The sequence below is a fragment of the Notolepis coatsorum genome (genome assembly GCF_963971535.1).
Source record: "Notolepis coatsorum genome assembly, chromosome: 13".
NCBI classification, from domain to species: Eukaryota; Metazoa; Chordata; class Actinopteri; order Aulopiformes; family Paralepididae; genus Notolepis; species Notolepis coatsorum.
In genome coordinates, this window is record NC_140177.1 from 37,654,201 (window position 1) to 37,677,590 (window position 23,390).

The window sequence follows — 23,390 nt, forward strand, 5'->3', positions numbered from 1 at the left end:
GACGTTTTATAAGAAACATATCGTTTCTGTCTTCAGGAAGTTTTATAAGAAACATATTGTTTCTGTCTTCAGGAAGTTTTATAAGAAACATATCGTTTTTGTCTTCAGGAAGTTTTATAAGAAACAAATAGTTCTGCCTTCAGAAACTTTCACAAGAAAGATAGTTTCTGTCTTCAGAAGGTTTTATATGAAACGTATAGTTTCTGCCTTTAGAAAGTTTTATAAGAAACATATCGTTTCTATCTTCAGAAAGTTATATAAGAAACATAGTTTCTGTCTTCAGAACTTTTTATAAGAAACATACAGTTTCTGTCTTCAGACAGTTTTAACAATCAAGATGGGTGTAAATGCCCTCAAATGAAAGCTGAAAGTCTGCACTTAGAGCACTTTCATCTCAAGTCCATTGCGGTGGTGTACAGAGCCACAATTGTGAAAATTGTGACAATCTCCAAATATTTATGGACCTGACTGTTAGGGATGGGTACCGAATCCGGTACTTTTAAGGGTATCGACCGAATCACGTTGGTACTACCGACTACCAAGTCACATGAGATCCACCGGTGCCACATTTTGGTAATGAAAAAATTATTATAATACATTTTTTAAGTCCGATGATGTCAACATTTCGTTTACCGCAAAATGAAACCTACTGTATGAAGTTGTGCCGCACATTCAAGTCAACGTTCACACGCACAATACACACTTACCTTGGATTTGACTTGATTCAACAACAAAGCAGTCGGGGCAATGGCAAGCCGAAAACGGTTGCAAGTGTGGTTACACTTTACAAAGCTAGATGCAGACAACCAGGGCCGCCTGGGAGAAATGCGAGGCCCTGTGCGAGATTTAAACGCGAGCCCCCCCCCCCCCCCCCCCCCAAAAGGTAAAAAAAAATATATATATATATATATATTATTTTTTTCATACAGTCAACATATTCTTAAATAATAGCGCTGCCCGAGGCTGGGCATGATACAGTCAACATATAGCAAGAGAGAGAGCGAGAGAGAGCTCCCGTTCTACAGTCAATATACAGTGTACAGAGAGAGAGAGAGAGAGAGAGACACATTGGAAAGAAATTGAAATGCTATTTGGCCCTAAACAGAGAGTACACAGTGGCAGAATACCTGAGCACTGTGACTGAAGATCCTTGACTAGGTACAGACTCAGCGAGCACAGCCTAGCCATCGAGAAAGGCCGCCATAGGCAGACTGTGTGTGTTAGAAAGAGAGAGAGAGAGAGCATGTGTGTTTGTCGTGTGTGTGTGTGTTAGAGAGAGAGCATGTATGAGAGATCCAAAAGGACAAAGATCAACACTTAAATCCAAAGAGAGAGAGAGAGAGAGAGACACATTGGAAAGAAATTGAAATGCTATTTGGCCCTAAACAGAGAGTACACAGTGGCAGAATACCTGAGCACTGTGACTGAAGATCCTTGACTAGGTACAGACTCAGCGAGCACAGCCTAGCCATCGAGAAAGGCCGCCATAGGCAGACTGTGTGTGTTAGAAAGAGAGAGAGAGAGAGAGCATGTGTGTTTGTCGTGTGTGTGTGTGTTAGAGAGAGAGCATGTATGAGAGATCCAAAAGGACAAAGATCAACACTTAAATCCAAAGAGAAGAGGGTCTATACCAGAGAAAACAAAGCAGCAAGGAGCCAATGGCCGACATCAGCTAAATAGGCTAGCCAGGTACTGTGACACCAGGCCACACACAGCTTTGGCCAACGGCCCAACGCTACCCAAGCTACACAAACGACCAAGACATTCACACACAGCACATGTCGTATCTCCAAATGTTGTGAAGTAACATATGTTTTGCCTGGAAAAAAACATCGTTATTAACAAAACATTCGGGAGGGGAAGGAAGGAAGAGTGGGGTAATGTCATTACATTTTCATTCATCTTACCTGCACCAAGGAACGCAGGGCGAAAGGCCGCAACACAGGTCTCCACGTTGACGAAAGGCCTCTCGCTGGCGGGACAAAAAGAAGCTATGCTATGGCCGGAGCCTTGTCATGGTGCAGGCCCGACTACATCTTCTGTCAAAGATGATGTCGTAGTCAGAGTGCCAGAACCCCCTGCTATTCTCACGGCTAATGTCAATGGTCGTAGCACAAGCTAACAGCTAACTCTAGGCTAACTGATAGCATCAAACTAACGTGCGCAGCCGGCAGCTAACGTCGTAGCTAAACAGCTAACTGGCTAACAGTTAGCTCAACCCGGCTATCGCTAACCATTAGCTAACGCAGAAGCAAGCTATGCGGCTACCACTGAAACTGTACAACATGAGAAAAGCAATACAGGTGCTGACACCAGGCCACACACCGTTAGCTACTAGTACTACAACAGCTAGTCGACCAGTTTGGCTCCAGAGAGAGAGAGAGAGATCCACGGCGGGAATAGAATAGGTTGCATGAACTCACCATAACGCAGTATCAATGGTAAAGTTGGAAGGAGACATTCTTGGCCCACGGTGTCATTTCTTCTGATCCATGCTGCTTTTGAAAAGACATCCACTCGCTCCTCTGAATAGCGCTGAATTAGATCCCTGTACCTCGTGGGTCCGAGAAGAGCCCGGAAACACTATCCTAAAATCTGTAGAGCAGCAGAGCCGCAGAAACCGGAACACTGCAGTCTGCAGAGCCGCAGAGGCAGGAACAAGTCAGACACATTCTACAAACGTGTCTAATGTGAAATATATAAGCATATAAGCGAAACTAGATTTTAGGTCTGTGATGAAAAAGGGCCTCGCGGGAAGGGGGGCCTCGCAATTTTTTTTTTTTTTTGTTATTATTTTTTTTGCGAGGCCCCCCTTCCCGCGAGGCCCTGTGCGACCGCACTGCTCGCACACCCCCTGAGGCGGCCCTGCAGACAACACTCGCTGCAATATTATATATATATATATATATTAACAAATTGTTCTAAATAAATAATAATGATGATAAATCATTTGAACTCAATGAGTTTGGAATTTTTTTTACAACTGAGGTAGGTAGATAAACATTTTAGAGACTAAAAGTACCGGAAAAAGGTACCGTTGGGTACTGGTATTGATTCAAATGTGAACGGTACCCAACCCTACTGACTGTATATACAGTACATACAGCATTATTGTGCATGCTACCATACAGATTTATATGGGTATAAGTAGGTATATAGACGGATTATATACATGTATATTCAGTCCAGAATATAGATCTTCATTCAGGTTTGGTGGTTGAGACCTTTCCCTGCGCCCGGATGAGCACCTGGCAAAAGACTATATGTCTAACCCTACCTTAACCATAACAACTACATGTCTAACCCTACCTTAACCATAACAACTACATGTCTAACCCTACCTTAACCATAAAGACTACATGTCTAACCCTACCTTAACCATAAAGACTACATGTCTAACCCTAACCTTAACCATAAAGACTACATGTCTAACCCTACCTTAACCATAAAGACTACATGTCTAACCCTACCTTAACCATAAAGACTACATGTCTAACCCTAACCTTAACCATAAAGACTACATGTCTAACCCTACCTTAACCATAAAGACTACATGTCTAACCCTACCTTAACCATAAAGACTATATGTCTAACCCTACCTTAACCATAACGACTACATGTCTAACCCTAACCTTAACCATAACAACTACATGTCTAACCCTACCTTAACCATAAAGACTACATGTCTAACCCTACCTTAACCATACAGACTACATGTCTAACCCTAACCTGTTATGGTTTGTAACCGACCCCAATCGCACAACACAAGACAGGTATGATGGTTTGCCAAGAAACAGATATTTATTGAGAGACAGGGAAAAAAGGGCACTGTCCCTTTAAGGGAGAACACAAATACAGGAATATAACAAGAGGGGAAAAACTAGGTGCCTTTAAGAGGCGGGCAGGAAAAGGGTACACTAAGGGAAGGTTAATGAACGCTAGGGGAAACATTAAAGGAACGCTAGGGGAAGGTTAAGGAAACAGAGGAACTAGAGACTAGGAGATGTCGGGACAAGGAGAGCTAGGGAACAGGAGAACTGGGGACTAGGAGAACTAGGGACAAGGAACTAGGTGGAACTAGAAGGGGAGAACTTGGGACCAGGAACTAGGTGGAACTAGAAGGGGAGAACTAGGGACAGAGGGGACTGAGGCCCGCGGAGGCGGGCTGGGGACAGGGAGGAACTGGGGACTGGTGGGAAAACATCTGGGCCGCTCTGCAGAACAGAGGAGAGGGTTAATATTCAAAAGGGAACAAACAGAGCAGATGCAGAACAGTCCAAATAAACAAAGTAACAAAGTAATAATATCTTCGTGTGACAAACACACAGGGGGAGATGTAATGTCCAAAAATACTATCTAAGTGAGAACAAAAACAGAGTGGGAGATGAAATGTCCAAACTACTAACTAAGTGAGAACAAAAACAGAGTGGGAGATGAAATGTCCAAACTACTAACTAAGTGAGAACAAGAAAAGGAGGCATTACGCTGGGTGAGTGACATCACAATCAAAACTCACCCAAGCGTATGCGGAATGGTACAGGAACGCAGCGGGACGGGGGCAAGAGGCATTACGCTGGGTGAGTGACATCACAATCAAAACTCACCCAGGCGTATGCGTAATGGTGCAGGAACAGCAGCGGGACGGGGGCAAGAGGCATTACGCTGGGTGAGTGACATCACAATCAAAACTCACCCAGGCGTATGCGTAATGGTACAGGAAACGCAGCGGGACGGGGGCAAGAGGCATTACGCTGGGTGAGTGACATCACAATCAAAACTCACCCAGGCGTATGCGTAATGGTGCAGGAACAGCAGCGGCGGCGAGGGTGTCGCCACCGGGTAGCTGGCTGTCCGAGCCGAGGAACAGAGTGCTGGAACAGCGGCGGTGGCGAGGGTGTCGTCCACCGGGTAGCCGCTGTCGGAGCCGAGGAACAGGGTGCTGGAACGGCGGCGGTGGCGAGGGTGTCGTCCACCGGGTAGCCGCTGTCGGAGCCGAGGAACAGAGTGCTGGAACAGCGGCGGTGGCGAGGGTGTCGTCCACCGGGTAGCCGCTGTCGGAGCCGAGGAACAGGGTGCTGGAACAGCGGCGGTGGCGAGGGTGTCGTCCACCGGGTAGCCGCTGTCGGAGCCGAGGAACAGAGTGGCGCGCCACACCTTGGTGTGCACGTCGGAACCGAGAGACGCCTCGGGGTGCGTCTGCGAGGAGGAGTGTGCCAAGCACGAGGATCCTTGGAAGATGCGCGTTGCGCGCTGGAGACTGGAGAGCGTGCCAAGCCCTTGAAGATGCGCGTTGCGCGCTGGTGACTGGAGAGCGTGCCAAGCCCTTGCAGATGCGCGTTGCGCGCTGGTGACTGGAGAGCGTGCCAAGCACGAGGATCCTTGGAAGATGCGCGTTGCGCGCTGGAGACTGGAGAGCGTGCCAAGCCCTTGAAGATGCGCGTTGCGCGCTGGTGACTGGAGAGCGTGCCAAGCCCTTGCAGATGCGCGTTGCGCGCTGGTGACTGGAGAGCGTGCCAAGCCCGAGGGTCCGGGAGATGCGCGTTGGTCTAGATGTGCGTCAGGACGAACAGCTGCGCTGGGGTCTGCAGTGGAGCGCTGGGGTGCCTCCCGTGGAAGTACAGGGAGCGCAGAACAGTCTCCTCCACAGGCTACGGCGACAGCAGACGAAGGCTGGAGCAAAACATCTCAAGGCTGGAGAAATCCATATACAGCATTGGTAGACCAGAGGATCTCCCGAAAGAGTCTAGATGTTAGAGAATATGACTCAGCATGAATACAACACGACCCCACGCCGAAACGAGGGGAAGAGCCCTGGTATTTAAAGCCCACAGGGGAACTAATTAGCCTGCCACCACAGGTGCGAGAGGTAATTGATAATAGTCCAGGTGTGGCCACTGAGAGTAAACGAGAGTAAAGAACGAGAGGGTGGGGGCTAGAGAGAGTGAGTGAGAAGGGGATTTCTAACAGTAGGCTTAAAGAAAACAGAGAAAGTTGGTGAGCAGCGGACAAAACCTCACATAACCTTAACCATAAAGACTACATGTCTAACCCTAACCTTAACCATAAAGACTACATGTCTAACCCTACCTTAACCATAAAGACTACATGTCTAACCCTACCTTAACCATAAAGACTACATGTCTAACCCTAACGTTAACCATAAAGACTACATGTCTAACCCTAACCTTAACCATAAAGACTACATGTCTAACCCTTACCTTAACCATAACGACTACATGTCTAACCGTACCTTAACCATAAAGACTACATGTCTAACCCTACCTTAACCATAAAGACTACATGTCTAACCCTTACCTTAAGCATAAAGACTACATGTCTAATGCTAACCCCTTACCTGCACCATAAAGACTACATTTATAACCCTAACCACTTACCCTTACCTTAACCATAAAGACTACATCTGTAACCCTAACCCTTACATTAACCATAAAGACTACATGTCTAACGCTAACCCATACCTTAACCATAAAGATTACATGTCTAACCCTTACCCTTACCTTAACCATAAATACTACACGCCTAACTCTTACCTTAACCATAAAGACTACATGTCTAACCATAACCCTTACCTTAACCATAAAGACTTTCCCTGTACCCTGATGAGCACCTGGCAAAGGAGAAAGCAATAGCGTGTAACTGTAACTGTCGTGCTGTGGCGCTTCCCCACTGAGCTGAGTACCGTTTCCTCCGGATCAGCACGGGGGTAAAAGGAGGCAAACCGCCAAGTCCGATACAACTATCTCTCTGTAAATAACTTGAGGTCCCTGGAGGCCTTTCAGAGTTTATCCCACACACTCTGGGCGCTCTGATGTTGCATTCACTCTGAAGCACGTCCAGAACACACCTAACCTTTACTTCACTCGGGGGAGAGTTTGTTTATTTACAGTGATGTTCTGTTTCACACTCGCAGGGTTAGACACGGTCTGTCCAATAGACCTGTTCGCTGTTTACAAACATACCGTGTTCCAGCCAATCAGCAACACCAGTCACGTGACTATGTTGCCCCCTACCTGCACGAGCTGCTGCGCTAAAAGGTACCACAGGGCTCATGACACTACCCTGACTAACAGTATAATGGAACTCTATGGAGAAACCATGACACTCCCCTGACTAAAAGTATAATGGGGCTCTATGGAGAAACCATGACACTCCTCTGACTAAAAGTATAATGGGGCTCTATGGAGAAACCATAACACAGTGTTAATTTTGTCAACGAAAATGATGACTAAATCTAGACTAAAACAAAAAAGACAAAATAGAGACTAAAACTGACTAAGACTAAAATGAAAAATAAATGAAGGTGACTAAATATGATAAACGAAAAAGGAGCATTTGACACATGACTAAGACTAAAACTATTGGTTTGATTATGTCTTATGGTGTATATATGTGGAGCACTTCTATGCTCTATATGTATATATTAGGGCTGTCCCCGACTAAGGATTTGGATAGTCGACTATGATTGGCCGAAATTAGCCGATAGTCGACTATTAGTCGACTATGGAAATTTTTTTTTTGAAAACAAAAAGTTTAATTATTATTAAAAAAAATTATCATTCCATTTGGGCTGTGGGGGTGCTTAATATCTGAAGGAGTCAACGGAAGACGTCTTGTCCTCTGCAAAAGCATGCAATTGGTCCACTGATGGATACATCTTGATATTTGTCTAGTCTAGTGTGTTCATTAGATGGGTGAAATACTCTTTCAGTGCCTCTGTGCCTGTTTTCTTAGGCAGTTAGCCTCTGGTATGCGTGCCATTAGCGTTAGCCATGCTTCTAGGCCTCTTTTCTTTTGGAAAGAATGATAAAAAAATATATATATATAAAAAAAATATATATATATATATATATATATATATATATATATATATATATTTTGTATTCGACTAAGAGGTTGGCAGTCGACTACAGCTCCTTTCGATCGATTAGCGATTGGGCTGTGGAAACGTTCGGTTCACTTTACTGTTTTTGTTATTTTAAGACTGGTGAGGGTCTTTAACTGTTTACATCTTTAACTCATTACATTATGGGGGGAGTGGGGAGAGGGGCGTCTACATGAATCTATGATCCCAATAGAAATTGATGTGAATTTGACTGACTGTAGCGGTACATAGAATTGCATTACAAGAGAATAAAATGCCTTTTTTTTCATTAACGAAAACTAGACAAAATTGTTATCTGTTTTCTCCGACTAAATCTAGACTAAAACAAAAAAGACAAAATCGAGACTAAAACTGACTAAGACTAAAATGCTCAGACCTGTAGTTGACTAAAACTGACTAAACGAAAAATAAATAAAGGTGACTAAATATGATGAAAACGCAAAAGGAGCATTTGACACATGACTAAGACTAAAACAAAAATTAAAATAGCTGCCAAAATTAACACTGCCATAACGCTCCCCTGACTAAAAGTATAATGGGGCTCTATGGAGAAACCATAACACTCCCCTGACTAGAAGTATAATGGGGCTCTATGGAGAAACCAGAACACTCCCCTGACTAAAAGTATAATGGGGCTCTATGGAGAAACCATGACACTCACCTGACTAAAAGTATAATGGGGCTCTATGAAGAAACCTTGACACTCCCCTGACTAAAAGTATAATCTATGGAGAAACCATGACACTCCCCTGACTAAAAGTATAATGGGGCTCTATAGAGAAACCATGACACCCCCCTGACTAAAAGTATAATGGGGCTCTATGGAGAAACCATGACACAGACTGCTCCAGAACACTTTGGCAGACACAGCCATGAGCGGTCGCAAATTCCTGAGCTCCCGGAGCCCTCGTCAATACAGCAAGCAAAAGAGATTTTGCGCACATTTTCTCCTTGTTATGTTTTGGATAACGGATTCGTACCTCTACTCAACGATGAAGCACAACCAGACAGAAGAGGAGAGAAGAGCAAAAATAAAAAAGGAGGTCCACAGCGACTTCTATTTCCAAAACGGCACGGAGCATAAGCACCTGGCCGTGGGGACAGCGACCATGCACGCAACATTAACAGCTAATCCTGAAAGAAAGAACAGACCCCCGAATGGCAGAATGGACCGAAATACCTTTTTGTCCCTTATCCTGCTACTCTCGGGAGACGTGCAGCTAAACCCCGGACCCAGCCACGTCAGGACCCCCGTCAGGACGCGAACCCAGACGCGACGACTGGGACTGGCACTACAGGATGCAACAATGGCTTCGGGTGCCTACTTTCCACCCGACGCCGGAGCAATCAATACACCGCCGCCGCCGCAGAGGAACACACGGGAGGACGAGACAGGAGTGAAGGTACCGGGGATAATCAACTAGACGGTGGCGCAGGTAGCCGGCAAGCTAACACAGCAAACTACCGGAGCCAGAGGACCCTACCCTTCCCCCACCGAAAGCCACCCGGTCAGCGAGACATCACCAGTGCCACAGCAGGGAGCCGGCGGGATGGAATCAACACAGCCCCTGGCCCCTGCCCCCTCCCCACGGAATTCCACCACCAGACGGAATCAACACAGACGCCAGCAGATGAACCAGGACATCACAAAGAATCACACCCACCCCCCCCTCCCACACACGGACCAAATAATAACAACACAGCCCCACCCCCCTCCCGTCGCGGGACACCCACCTTGATCAAAGGATCCCCCACCCCCCCTCCGGACATCACAGAGCCCCCCCCCTTCCCACAGAAGAAGAACCATACCTTTATCTCAAGGATATAGACAACACAGCAAATAAAAACGGTCTTCATATTTTTCATCTTAATGTAAATAGCCTCAGGCACAAACTGGCAGAAATAAGGCAACATTTCATTAGCGGTAAGGTAAACATACTATGTTTCTCTGAAACTAAACTGGACTCATCAGTAACAGACCCGGAAATTGAATTGGAGAACTATTCTTTAGTCCGCAATGACAGGAACAGGCATGGAGGAGGTGTCTGTATGTACATCCATAAAGACACCAAATTTATTAACCGTACAGACCTAGATCATATGGCTATTGAAACTGTTTTTGTAGAAATTCTATTTGAAAGGGCTAAATCTGTTCTAGTCGGCACAATTTACAGACCGCCAGACCAAAATGGCTTTTATGATGTGTTGGATGCGTGCTTAGCTGGAGCTGAGGATGCAGAAATGATTCTTATTGGGGATTGGAACACGGATATGCAACAAAAAGATGCACCCGTCTTCAAATCCTACAATAGGTTTTGTGATCTGCACGGCCTCAGCCAGCTAATCACACAACCCACACGTGTGTGTGAGTCAACTCAGACTACCATTGACCTCATCCTGACCTCTGACAAGTCCAAGATCGCCAATAAAGGGGTTATAGCATGCGGGTTAAGTGATCATTATATGATATTCTGTACCCGCAAAAAGCTAAAACAAAAGGCTGGCTGTCACAAAACAGTCACATCTAGAGACCTCAAAACCTACTCTAGCGAGGCCTTTAACCTTGAACTGGAGGGTCTGGACTGGTCAGATGAGCTCAATGGTACACTGGTTGAAGAAACATGGCTTGGCTTCAAAACCAAATGTTCAACGATACTAAACAACATGGCCCCCCTAAGAACCAACAGGGTAAAAAATCGCGCGGAGCCGTGGATGCACGCTGAAATACTGACCGCTATGAAAACCAGAGACAAAAAATGCTCTGAGTTTCGTAAAAGTCAGTCAAAGCTTACCATAAGCACGAGCAGTGAACTCCAAGCCCACGTGACTGAACTCAAACTGGAAAGAAACAGACTAAGAAATGATGTAAACTCCATGATCAAAACAGCAAAAAAAAAATCATCAATGACAAAACCGAGGAAAACAAAAACAAACCACGTGAACTTTGGAAATTACTCAATAACCAACTAGGCTGCAGTAAAAAACTTAAAACCAGATTCTCAAACATAAACATAAAGACGGACAACACGCTCATCACAGAAAAGCTGGATGTAGCCAATTACTTAAATAGTTTCTTCACAAACATAGCCACAACACTGGTAAACAAACTACCCTCCCACTCAATCAATCATTCTCTTCGGTTCAAATAACAAACTCAGCAAGACCGACGGCTTCTCAGTTACAGTGGGTGACAATATTGTCACAAGGAAAGATGAAATTACCTACCTGGGGTCCATCCTAGAGGCTAATCTCTCCTGTGACAAAATGGCATCCAATGTAATAAAAAAAGTCAACCAACGAACTCGATTCTTGTACCGGATCTCCTCTCTGGTAAACAAGAACACCCTGAAGACTCTGGCAGGAGCACTCATTCAGGGGTACTACGACTATGCTTGCACCTCATGGTACCAAAGCACCTCAAAGGCGCTAAAAACAAAATTACAAACATCTCAAAACAAACTGGTCAGACTACTGCTTGACCTTACTCCTAGAACCCACCTCACCCCTGCCCACTTCGACAACCTAGGATGGCTTAGAGTAGACGACAGAGTACAACAACTTGCAATGGGCCTGGTCTACAAGATACACTACACGACCAAGGTACCCATGTACATGTCAAAATACTTCCCAAAGGTCAGTGAATACCACGATCACAACACCAGAGGGAGCTCCACAAATCATGTCAAATCCAGATTCGGCTCAAATAAGGGACTAAACACGTTTCGCAATTATGCCACATCAATGTGGAACGCCCTACCCAAAGCTGTAAAGGAATGTGGATCACTACCCACTTTCAAAACCTCTCTCAAGGGACACCTACGGGAGACTGCAATTCAACACTGGCCCCTGTAAATATCCTAACCCAATCATTCCAACCCCCTCCAATGTACAGTCATTTACCTAGTATGGTTTTGTCAATAGTTCAATGTACAATTGTGTTTGTTTGTACAGTGTCTCCTCCCCCCCCCCCCTCAATGTACAGTGTTACTTGTTTATACAGTGTGCCCCCCGCCCCCCCCCCCCCCCCAACCACCTCCAATGTAAATTACCCAGTATGGTTGTCAATATCCCAATGTACCCAACCCCCCCCACCCAACCTCCAATGTACAGTTTCTACGTCAAATGTATATACTCCCTTTTCTTGACTCCTTCTGTATCACAAACAGTACTGTATTTGCAAATCTGGTATGTCATAAATGTATAGATGTAGCAGTACTGACTATCTGTATGTCATGTATGTCATATATGTCTATATGAATTGAAAATGGGGGACCCTGATGGAAACAAGACAAACGTCTTTCTCAGGTCTGCATCCCCTTAACAATTGTATGTATTGAGCCGTACTGTATTGTACCCATTCTGCAATCTGTTAAATAAAGTTTTCATTCATTCATTCACTCAGGGCATTATGGGGTAGAACACATAGTAGCTTACTACAAGAACCTAGGGGTCCACAAAGACGACTTCAAACTGGAAATGGTAACAACAGATGAGGTACTCAAAAAACTGAGCGCCCTCCAACCTAACAAGGCCACTGGCCATGACAACATCCCCTCCAAATTCCTCAGAGACTCAGCAGCCGCCATCCCCCCAGTCATCACACACATAATAAACCTCTCCATAAAACAGGGACACGTCCCCAAGGACTTCAAAATTGCGAGAGTGACCCCTCTGCACAAAAAGGGCAGCAAATTAGACCCAGGCAACTACCGCCCTGTTTCTATTCTTACCTCCATCTCGAAAGTCATGGAGAAAATAGTCTACGAACAGGTCGAAAAGTACCTGGCCGAAAAAAATCTAATCTACGAATTCCAATCTGGCTTCAGAACATCCCACTCCACTGACACATGCCTTCTCTATTTAAACGACCACATCAAACAAGAGGTGGACGCAGGCAAATAGTGCGGCATGGTCATGCTGGACCTACAAAAGGCCTTCGACACTGTCAATCACACCATTCTGATTGACAAGCTAAAAGCAATTGGTCTTGATAGTCTATCAGTGAGCTGGATGCAATCCTACCTGGAGGGGAGAGAGCAGATGGTGGAGGTAAACGGTACCCTATCCCCCCCCCTCACAGTAAGCTGTGGTGTTCCACAAGGAAGCATACTAGGTCCGCTACTGTTCCTAATTTATGCAAATGACATGTCGTCAGCTTGTGACTGCAACTTGTTCCTGTTTGCGGACGACTCAGCCCTGCTGGTCTCTGACAAGAACAAGTTACAGGTTGAAAAAACCCTCAGCTCAGAACTAGGCAAAATCTGCATATGGCTCGCTGATAACAAACTATCATTACACATGGGCAAAACAGAGTCCATTCTCTTCGGTTCAAATAACAAACTCAGCAAGACCGACGGCTTCTCAGTTACAGTGGGTGACAATATTGTCACAAGGAAAGAAGATATTACCTACCTGGGTTCCATCCTAGAGGCAAATCTTTCCTGTGACAAAATGGCATCCAATGTAATAAAAAAAGTCAACCAACGAACTCTATTCTTGTACCGGATCTCCTCACTGGTAAACAAGAATACCCTGAAGACTCTGGCAGGAGCACTCATTCAAGGGTACTACGACTATGCTTGCACCTCATGGTACCAAAGCACCTCAAAGGCGCTAAAAACAAAATTACAAACATCTCAAAACAAACTGGTCAGACTACTGCTTGACCTTACTCCTAGAACCCACCTCACCCCTGCCCACTTTGACAACCTAGGATGGCTTAGAGTAGACGACAGAGTACAGCAACTTGCAATGGGCCTGGACTACAAGATACACTACACGACCAAGGTACCCATGTACATGTCAAAATACTTCCCAAAGGTCAGTGAATACCACGATCACAACACCAGAGGGAGCTCCACAAATCATGTTAAACCCAGATTCGGCTCAAACAAGGGACTAAACACGTTTCGCAATTATGCCACATCAATGTGGAACGCCCTACCCAAAGCTGTAAAGGAATGTGAATCACTACCCACTTTCAAAAACACTCTCAAAAAACACCTAAGGGAGACTGCAATTCGAAACTGGCCCCTGTAAATGTCCGAACACAACCCCCTCCAATGTACAGTAAATTACCAAGTATGGTCTTGTCAATATTCCAATGTACAGTTTTGTTTGTACAGTTGTACAGTGTCCCCCACCCACCCCTCCTACCCAACCTCCCCCCCCCACTCCTACCCAACCCCCCACCCAACCACCTCCAATGTACAGTCCCCCCCACCCCCCCCCCCCCACCTACCCAATCCAATGTACAGTTTCTACGTCAAATGTATATACTCTTTTTTTCTGGACTCTTTTTGTATCACAAACAGTACTGTATTTGCAAATCTGGTATGTCATAAATGTATAGATGTAGCAGTACTGTCTATCTGTATGTCATGTATGTCATATATGTTACGATTGAAAATGGGGGACCCTGATGTAAACAAGACGAAAGTCTTTCTCTGGTCTGCATCCCCTTAACAATTGTATGTATTGAGCTGTACTGTACTGTACCCATTCTGCAATCTGTTAATAAAGTTTTCAATCAATCAATCAATCAATCAATCAATCAATCAGTCAATCAATCAATCAATCAATCAATCAATCAATCAATCCCCTGACTAGTTCTCTCAAGCCCAAATTGATGACTTGAGAGTGATGGAGAAGAAACTTGGCTCATTTGAATCACAGCTCCAGTCATTCCAGTCCCTGCCCACTCAGTGTATGACCCCGGAAAGCAAAGACATCATATCCAAAATGGACTATCTGGAAAATCAGAGTCGAAGAAACAATGTAATTATTGATGGTCTGACTCAGGACAATGTGTATGAGTCCTGGTCAGATACTGAGCAGATGGTCAGAGAATTCCTAAAAAACTAACTGAAAATGTATCCAAAGTCCATCGAAATCGAAAGAGCCCACAGCACTGGGAGTGTGAAACAGAACACTGATAAAGCAAGACCAATTGTTGTGAAACTCCTGAGGTTCAAGGATAAAGACCTCATACTTGCCAAGGCGAGAGCTCACCTCAAGAACACCTTCATTTATGTAAATGAGGACTTCTCTGACTTGTTAAGGAAGAAGAGAGCTGACCTCATTCCAGCAATGAAACAGGCAAGGGATGAAGGAAAGTATGCTGTCATAAACTATGACAGACTGGTGATCAAACCACGAAAGCCTCAGGGGCTGATTCAAACCACACAACACGAGTGAAAGTCAGTGGGAACCTACCATGCTATGATGACCCCTTTTAATGATCTTTTCTCCACCTATCTATAGCATGTCATCTTCCTCACACAACCAACTTGGCGCTCATCTCCAAACCTTCCCTACATCTGTCTCTGGTTCATTACATGTAAACTCCAACTCCAACCCATATGATCAAGTAAATTAACTTTTGAAGGACCCGACAACTACGTTGCTTCAGTCAGAAAGTGAATCTCGGGACTCATCAACATCAAACCTTTTATTCAATAATGACCCTGACACACATTGTTTTGCTCAAATGAAACAAGTCTCTGGAATATCTGATTACTTCAGTGTGAACGAATTCAATTCCACTGTTGACCCTCAAAACACTAGGAGTGACTTTTCCCTCATTCATATCAATGTCCGCAGCCTGCCAAAAAACTATGATACTTTATGCCTTTGTTTGACTAACCTTGACTTCTCTTTTAGTGTAATAGGGCTTACTGAAACATGGCTGTGTAAAGACAATGCTGATTTGTATGAATTCAATAATTATAAGCATATTCATAGATGCAGAGAAGGCCAAAAGGGTGGGGGTGTTTCTCTATATCTCAATCCGAACATGGTGTATAAAGAAAGGCATGACATCGAAAAGTATTTAACCCTTTATGCTGAGGCTGTGTTTGTTGAAACCCACCAGGCCATTATTGCATGTATTTATAGACCTCCCAGCTTTAGCTTGTCTGCATTCAATGCTGATCTAACAAATGTTCTGGATGTCATTTCCAAAGAAGGGAAAAAATGCTATTTAATGGGTGACCTAAATATCAATTTTATAAACCATAAGAATGATAACTCAACTAAGGAGTTTATTGACACAATGTATTCCCACTACTTTCATCCTATGATTGCAGTACCAACCAGAGTGACGGAGACATCTGCCACTCTGATTGACAATATCTTTACTAATGTGTTGGATAAGAGCATGAAATCAGGAGTTCTGTGCATGGATATTGCTGATCATTGTCCAATCTTTCTCATATTATATAGGGAACATGATAAGTCTCCATCTATGCTATATCCTAAATATAAGAGAAGCTTTAATGAAGCTAGTTTGACCAGGTTTGGACTAGTGGTCGGCGAGTATCCATGGACAGATATCTTCCACTCTGTTGATGCAAAAAAGTCTTTTACTTTGTTTTCTGAACATATCTCCCAGGCCTATGACCTATGTTTTCCCCTTGTACATGCATCTCCCAAGCCTCATCATAAACTGAGCAAACCATGGATAACCCCAGCTATTATCAAATCCCTAAATACTAAACGTAGATTGTATAAAAAATATCTTCTCAATCCCACTCCATTTTATCTTGCTCAATTTAGGAACTATAGAAATAAATTAAACCACATTATCAGAGGAGCTAAAAAGCATTACTACAATATGGAATTATCTAAAAACAAAAATAACATGACTCTCTTATGGAGAACAATTAACTCTATCCTCAACAAAAAAAAAAAATGTAATCAGTTGCCTAATGAATTTAAGGTTGATGGGGATATTATCACTGACCTGCAATTAATTGCCAATAACTTTAATAACTTTTTCTCAGAAGTTGGTCCAACACTGGCTGCCAAGATTCCATTTAGTAACCATAGTCCCCTTCAGTTTATGAATCCTCCAATCAATGAATCTTGCCGGTTACAGAGGATGAGGTTCGCCAGATCTTGATAAACCTGGGGGACTCTTCTCCGGGTTATGATGGTATTGGAGGTCGATTACTGATATCCATTCAAGAATCCATTGTGAAGCCATTATGTCATATTTTTAATACATCACTGGAGAAGGGAATCATCCCACAGGAACTTAAAATAGCTAAGATCATCCCTATTTATAAAGATGATGACCCAGCCGTCTTCAACCATTACAGACCTATATCCATCCTTCCTACCTTGTCAAAAATACTTGAAAAGCTTGTCTATAAAAGATTAATTGAACATCTTAATAAGCACAATATTATTTACACTCACCAGTACGGGTTCAGAAAGAAACATGCAACATATATGGCAATCACACATCTAATTAATGAAATATACAAAGCTAAAGACAGAAAGGAAAACACTATAGGTATTTTTTTTAGACTTATCAAAGGCATTTGATACAGTCAATCACCATATCCTCCTGCAGAAGCTCTCACATCTTGGAATAAAAAACAATGCACTGCTATGGTTCACCAGTTACCTTAAAGATAGACAGTCTGTATCCTATAATGGGATAAATTCTCCTTTTCTTCCTTTACTTTGCGGTCTGCCCCAAGGTTCAATTATTGGGCCTTTGTTATTTTTGTTATATATCAATGACCTCCCTAACGTCTCAGACAGGCTGTCGAAAATTTTATTTGCAGATGACACGAGTGTATTCTATTCACATAAAGATCCTGATACCATCATTATGGTCATAAATGAAGAACTTAACAAACTATCAATTTGGTTTAAATGCAACAAATTATCACTAAACATTAAAAAAAACGAATAAAATTTTTTTTGGTCTCAAATCTGTGATTTTTAACTCCTCATCTAAAGTAGTGATCAATGACATCCCCATAGCTAGGGTGTGTTCTACACGATTCCTTGGTGTTCTGCTTGATGAATCCCTATCATGGAAACCTCATATCACAGCCATAACTACAAAAATGGCCAAGAGTATTGGTATTCTTGGAAAAACACGTCACTTGCTGAGCACCGAGGTTGCCACAATGTTATATTACTCTATGGTTTACCCATATATCAATGACTGTAATTTAGTTTGGGGTAGTACTCATCAGACCAAACTTGAGCCCATATACCGTCTGCAGAAACGAGCTCTAAAAATTATCAGCTGTGTTCAACGAAGTCATTCTTCTCAGCCTCTATTCCATAAGTTAGGTATACTCAGTGTTTATCAAGTGAATCATCTTCAGACTGGTTTATTTGTGCATAGTTCTTTAAACAGAGCCCTTCCCCCCTTTTTTTCATGACATGTTTGCCCACAATCACCAAATTCATAATTACCCCACACGTAGTTCCTGTTTGCTTAGGCCACCCTTTTCCCGCACTTCCCAATCTCAGTTTTGTTTGCTCTACCGAGGGTCAAAGTTGTGGAACTCTTTGCCTCCACATATTTTGGAATTTTCTTTTCTGAAATTCAAAAGAGCACTGAAATCTCATCTCCTAGATCACCAATATTTCCCATATGGACTTCCTTTACAAACTGTGGTCTGATGGCTTGTTGTATTTTGTTATTGTATTTTTGTTTTATTATATATTCTTCCTGTCATTAATTGTTTTCTCTATACCAGAAATCGTATGGCATGGGTGCCTGCTTCGGTGTCTATGTAGGCCTGCTTGTGTGTGTTTGTTTGTTTGGGAGGGGGGGGGGATTTTATATTTTATCTTGATATAATGTAATTTTGCTTCCTGGTGAATGCCACATGCAAGCCCCTAGAGGGTTTTAGGCAATTATCCTACACATCCCTTGTGGATTATATTGTATTATATATGTAATTGTTTTTATATGTGTAAATAAACAAACAAACAAACAATTGTTGCTTGTAATTTTTTGCAGAAAGGAGTGAATCAACCTGACAAATGACACTGTTCTGTCTTATAGACACTGTTCTGTCTTATAGTGCTGAGCCCAAACATTTGAACGTTCGGACCTTCGTTTGTTACGTTGGCGTTCAAATTCTAAATCAACATTTAAATTTTTTATTTGTAAACATTTTCTATTTTATTTTTTTATATATATATATATATTTAATGTGTCTATTAATTCTGTTTAAACCAATGGGGTTTACTTCACAGTTGCAGATAAAGATTAGGCTACACTAATATTATAGTATTATACTATTATAGTATATGACTCGTCATAAAAATTTAAATTTTATCACATTTATCATAAATGATGTAGCCTATCTGCATCCGCTTGGCACTCAGCGCTCCATCAAGACGTCACCATCACTTTAGTTTTAACCGTGCCCTTGGATTATTTATGTTGACGAAACTGATGAGTTATATTCATTAAAGAAAGTTGATTTAATTAAAAAAAGACTGAGTTAATCAGATTCATCACTTTATTCAAATTGAGGATTTAGTTTGAGGACATTTTATAAAAAAGAAAAGAAATTAATCGATTTTTTGTTTTGTAATACAAAATGAAGGTTCGAACGTCCGTTCGAAAAACCCTGACGAAGTTCGAAGCCCAAAAACAGGCTTCGGGGACAGCTCTACTGTCTTATATACACTGTTCTGGTCTTATAGACACTGTTCTGTCTTATAGACACTGTTCTGGTCTTATAGACACTGTTCTGGTCTTATAGACACTCTTCTGGTGTTAATGACACTGTTCTGTCTTATAGACACTGTTCTGGTCTTATACGACACTGTTCTGGTCTTATAGACACTGTTCTGTCTTATAGACACTGTTCTGGTCTTATAGACACTGTTCTGGTCTTATAGACAATGTTGGTCTTATAGACACTGTTCTGTCTTATAGACACTGTTCTGTCTTATAGACACTGTTCTGGTCTTATAGACACTGTTCTGGTCTTATAGACACTGTTCTGTCTTATAGACACTGTTCTGGTCTTATAGACACTGTTCTGTCTTATAGACACTGTTCTGGTCTTATAGACACTGTTCTGTCTTATAGACACTGTTCTGTCTTATAGACACTGTTCTGGTCTTATAGACACTGTTCGGGTCTTATAGACACTGTATCTGGTCTTATAGACACTGTTCTGTCTTATAGACACTGTTCTGTCTTATAGACACTGTTCTGTCTTATAGACACTGTTCTGGTCTTATAGACACTGTTCTGTCTTATAGACACTGTTCTGGTCTTATAGACACTGTTCTTATAGACACTGTTCTGTCTTATAGACACTGTTCTGTCTTATAGACACTGTTCTGGTCTTATAGACACTGTTCTTATAGACACTGTTCTGTCTTATAGACACTGTTCTGGTCTTATAGACACTGTTCTGTCTTATAGACACTGTTCTGGTCTTATAGACACTGTTCTGTCTCATAGACACTGTTCTGTCTTATAGACACTGTTCTTATAGACACTGTTCTGGTCTTATAGACACTGTTCTGGTCTTATATACACTGTTCTGTCTTATAGACACTGTTCTGGTCTTATAGACACTGTTCTGTCTTATAGACACTGTTCTGTCTTATAGACACTGTTCTGGTCTTAGACACTGTTCTGGTCTTATAGACACTGTTCTGTCTTATAGACACTGTTCTGTCTTATAGACACTGTTCTGGTCTTATAGACACTGTTCTGTCTTATAGACACTGTTCTGGTCTTATAGACACTGTTCTGTCTTATAGACACTGTTCTGGTCTTATAGACACTGTTCTGGTCTTATAGACACTGTTCTGTCTTATAGACACTTGTTACGACCCCTGTGAGTCTAAGGGTAAAGGGCTGTAACATAACAGTTGGTTGACAGAAAAGATGGACCAGGTTTGTAAACAACAATGATATTTATTGAATAGAGGCAAAGGAAGCACATGTAGCTCAGGGGTGAGCCCAGGCCAAAACAACAAACAAACACCACTATACTCCAAATAAACACAATCTAATCTATGGTAAAAGAGATTACATTACCTAAACTACTCTTACCTAACCAAAACAGGAGAAAACAATGTCCAAAGGAAATGGCAGCTCACCCCATCTGTGCTTCCTGAGAAAGAGAGAAAAACACATTAATTATACAGAAACAAAGGCAGAATATATACAAAAACAAACTACAACTAACAATGCTCTCTCTGTGGCCATACACACACAAGGAAATTACTACTAAGCACCAAAGGCCAATAAACGAAATGCAATACTGTCAAAGTTACAGGTTTACCAAAAACACAACATGCCTAGCCTCATGCCAGAGAGAGAGAGAGACTGAAGTGAGAAGCCATGTTTTAACAGGTGTGGGGTGATCCATGATTGGGTGGTGTGGATTGAGTGTTGGAGTCTGGAAAGCCATCCACCAATCACTGCTGTGTTGCAATAATGGAAGGATTGGCCTGGCAGGGACCAATGGGGAAGGCAACAATGGCTGGAGGGAGGAAACAAAATGGAGAACACACACACATGGAGACACACACTGGGGAATATATACATTGGGATGTAACAACACTGTTCTGGTCTTATAGACACTGAAACGGAGGGCTAGGGCCTCCACGGGTTGCGTTTGATAGAGCTGGCGGACACTATGGCGTTGTAACTCCGATTAAAGAATTACACAGAGGCGTGCTGCAGTTACTGGTTGTATTTGGGAACAGAAAGGTGTGTGTGGTTGTCTACAAGGGAATACAATACAGTATACATTAGTAAACACAAAGGAATACAATACAGTATACATTAGTAAACACAGTAGTGGCGCACATAAACATAATGTCATAAACATGTGGTCTATAGCTGCAATAATATTCATTAGCAATACAGTGCAACTAGTAGCCACGACATTCACTTAACCGGAGTTATTAGATATAACCTACATAGCCTATGCAGGGGGATTACTCATGCAGTGCATGTACTGTAAACAATATATAGGTAGGCGGACTGTAAACCGGGTGTAAAGATACATTCAATTCACTAGGGGTAATGAGTGAGTTATAGTTATAGCTTAGGCTAGCTAACGTGCGGCTAAGCTACCACGCAGCAGCATATCATAGCAGGGGGAACCTAGGTTGGCTAACGTGTAGCTAAGCTAACGGCGCAGTGTTTCAATAACAGAGGGAACAACGTCAACAGGAATGGATCAGCGGAGACACACTAAGTACAGAGTAAACTGAATGAACGAACTAGGCAGGAACTAAACAGGTACTGTACTCACGTTCATTGACGCACACGTTATCCCAAAGGGACAGATCTTACTGCCGCACCATCAGGCAGCAGCACAGAGAACAGCTTGTGCACACGTTCAACGGAGAAACTCTTAAAGGGCCAGTAACGTTATCAGAAAACTAGAGTGCACCACTAGCTGGGCACATCACGCTGAATGATTACACTGGCATAAATCAATTACCCTTTCCTGTCAACAACAACATATTAAAGGGCTATTACAGAACAAAGTAGTCTTATTCACAGGGCTTTCCTACAGACACTGTTCTGGTCTTATAGACACTGTTCTGTCTTATAGACACTGTTCTGTCTTATAGACACTGTTCTGGTCTTATAGACACTGTTCTGTCTTATAGACACTGTTCTGGTCTTATAGACACTGTTCTGTCTTATAGACACTGTTCTGGTCTTATAGACACTGTTCTGTCTTATATACACTGTTCTGTCTTATAAACACTGTTCTGGTCTTATAGACACTGTTCTGGTCTTATATACACTGTTCTGTCTTATAGACACTGTTCTGGTCTTATAGACACTGTTCTGGTCTTATATACACTGTTCTGGTCTTATAGACACTGTTCTGTCTTATAGACACTGTTCTGGTCTTATAGACACTGTTCTGGTCTTATAGACACTGTTCTGGTCTGTCTTATAGACACTGTTCTGTCTTATAGACACTGATAGACACTGTTCTGGTCTTATAGACACTGTTCTGTCTTATATACACTGTTCTGGTCTTATAGACACTGTTCTGTCTTATAGACACTGTTCTGTCTTATAGACACTGTTCTGGTCTTATAGACACTGTTCTGTCTTATAGACACTGTTCTGGTCTTATAGACACTGTTCTGGTCTTATAGACACTGTTCTGTCTTATAGACACTGTTCTGTCTTATAGACACTGTTCTGGTCTTATAGACACTGTTCTGTCTTATAGACACTGTTCTGTCTTATAGACACTGTTCTGGTCTTATAGACACTGTCTGCCTTATAGACACTGTTCTGGTCTTATAGACACTGTTCTGGTCTTATAGACACTGTTCTGGTCTTATAGACACTGTTCTGCCTTATAGACACTGTTCTGGTCTTATAGATACTGTTCTGGTCTTATAGACACTGTTCTGTCTTATAGACACTGTTCTGTCTTATAGACACTGTTCTGGTCTTATAGACACTGTTCTGTCTTATATACACTGTTCTGTCTTATAGACACTGTTATGTCTTATAGACACTGTTCTGGTCTTATAGACACTGTTCTGTCTTATATACACTGTTCTGGTCTTATAGACACTGTTCTGTCTTATAGACACTGTTCTGTCTTATAGACACTGTTCTGGTCTTATAGACACTGTTCTGTCTTATAGACACTGTTCTGTCTTATAGACACTGTTCTGGTCTTATAGACACTGTTCTGGTCTTATAGAC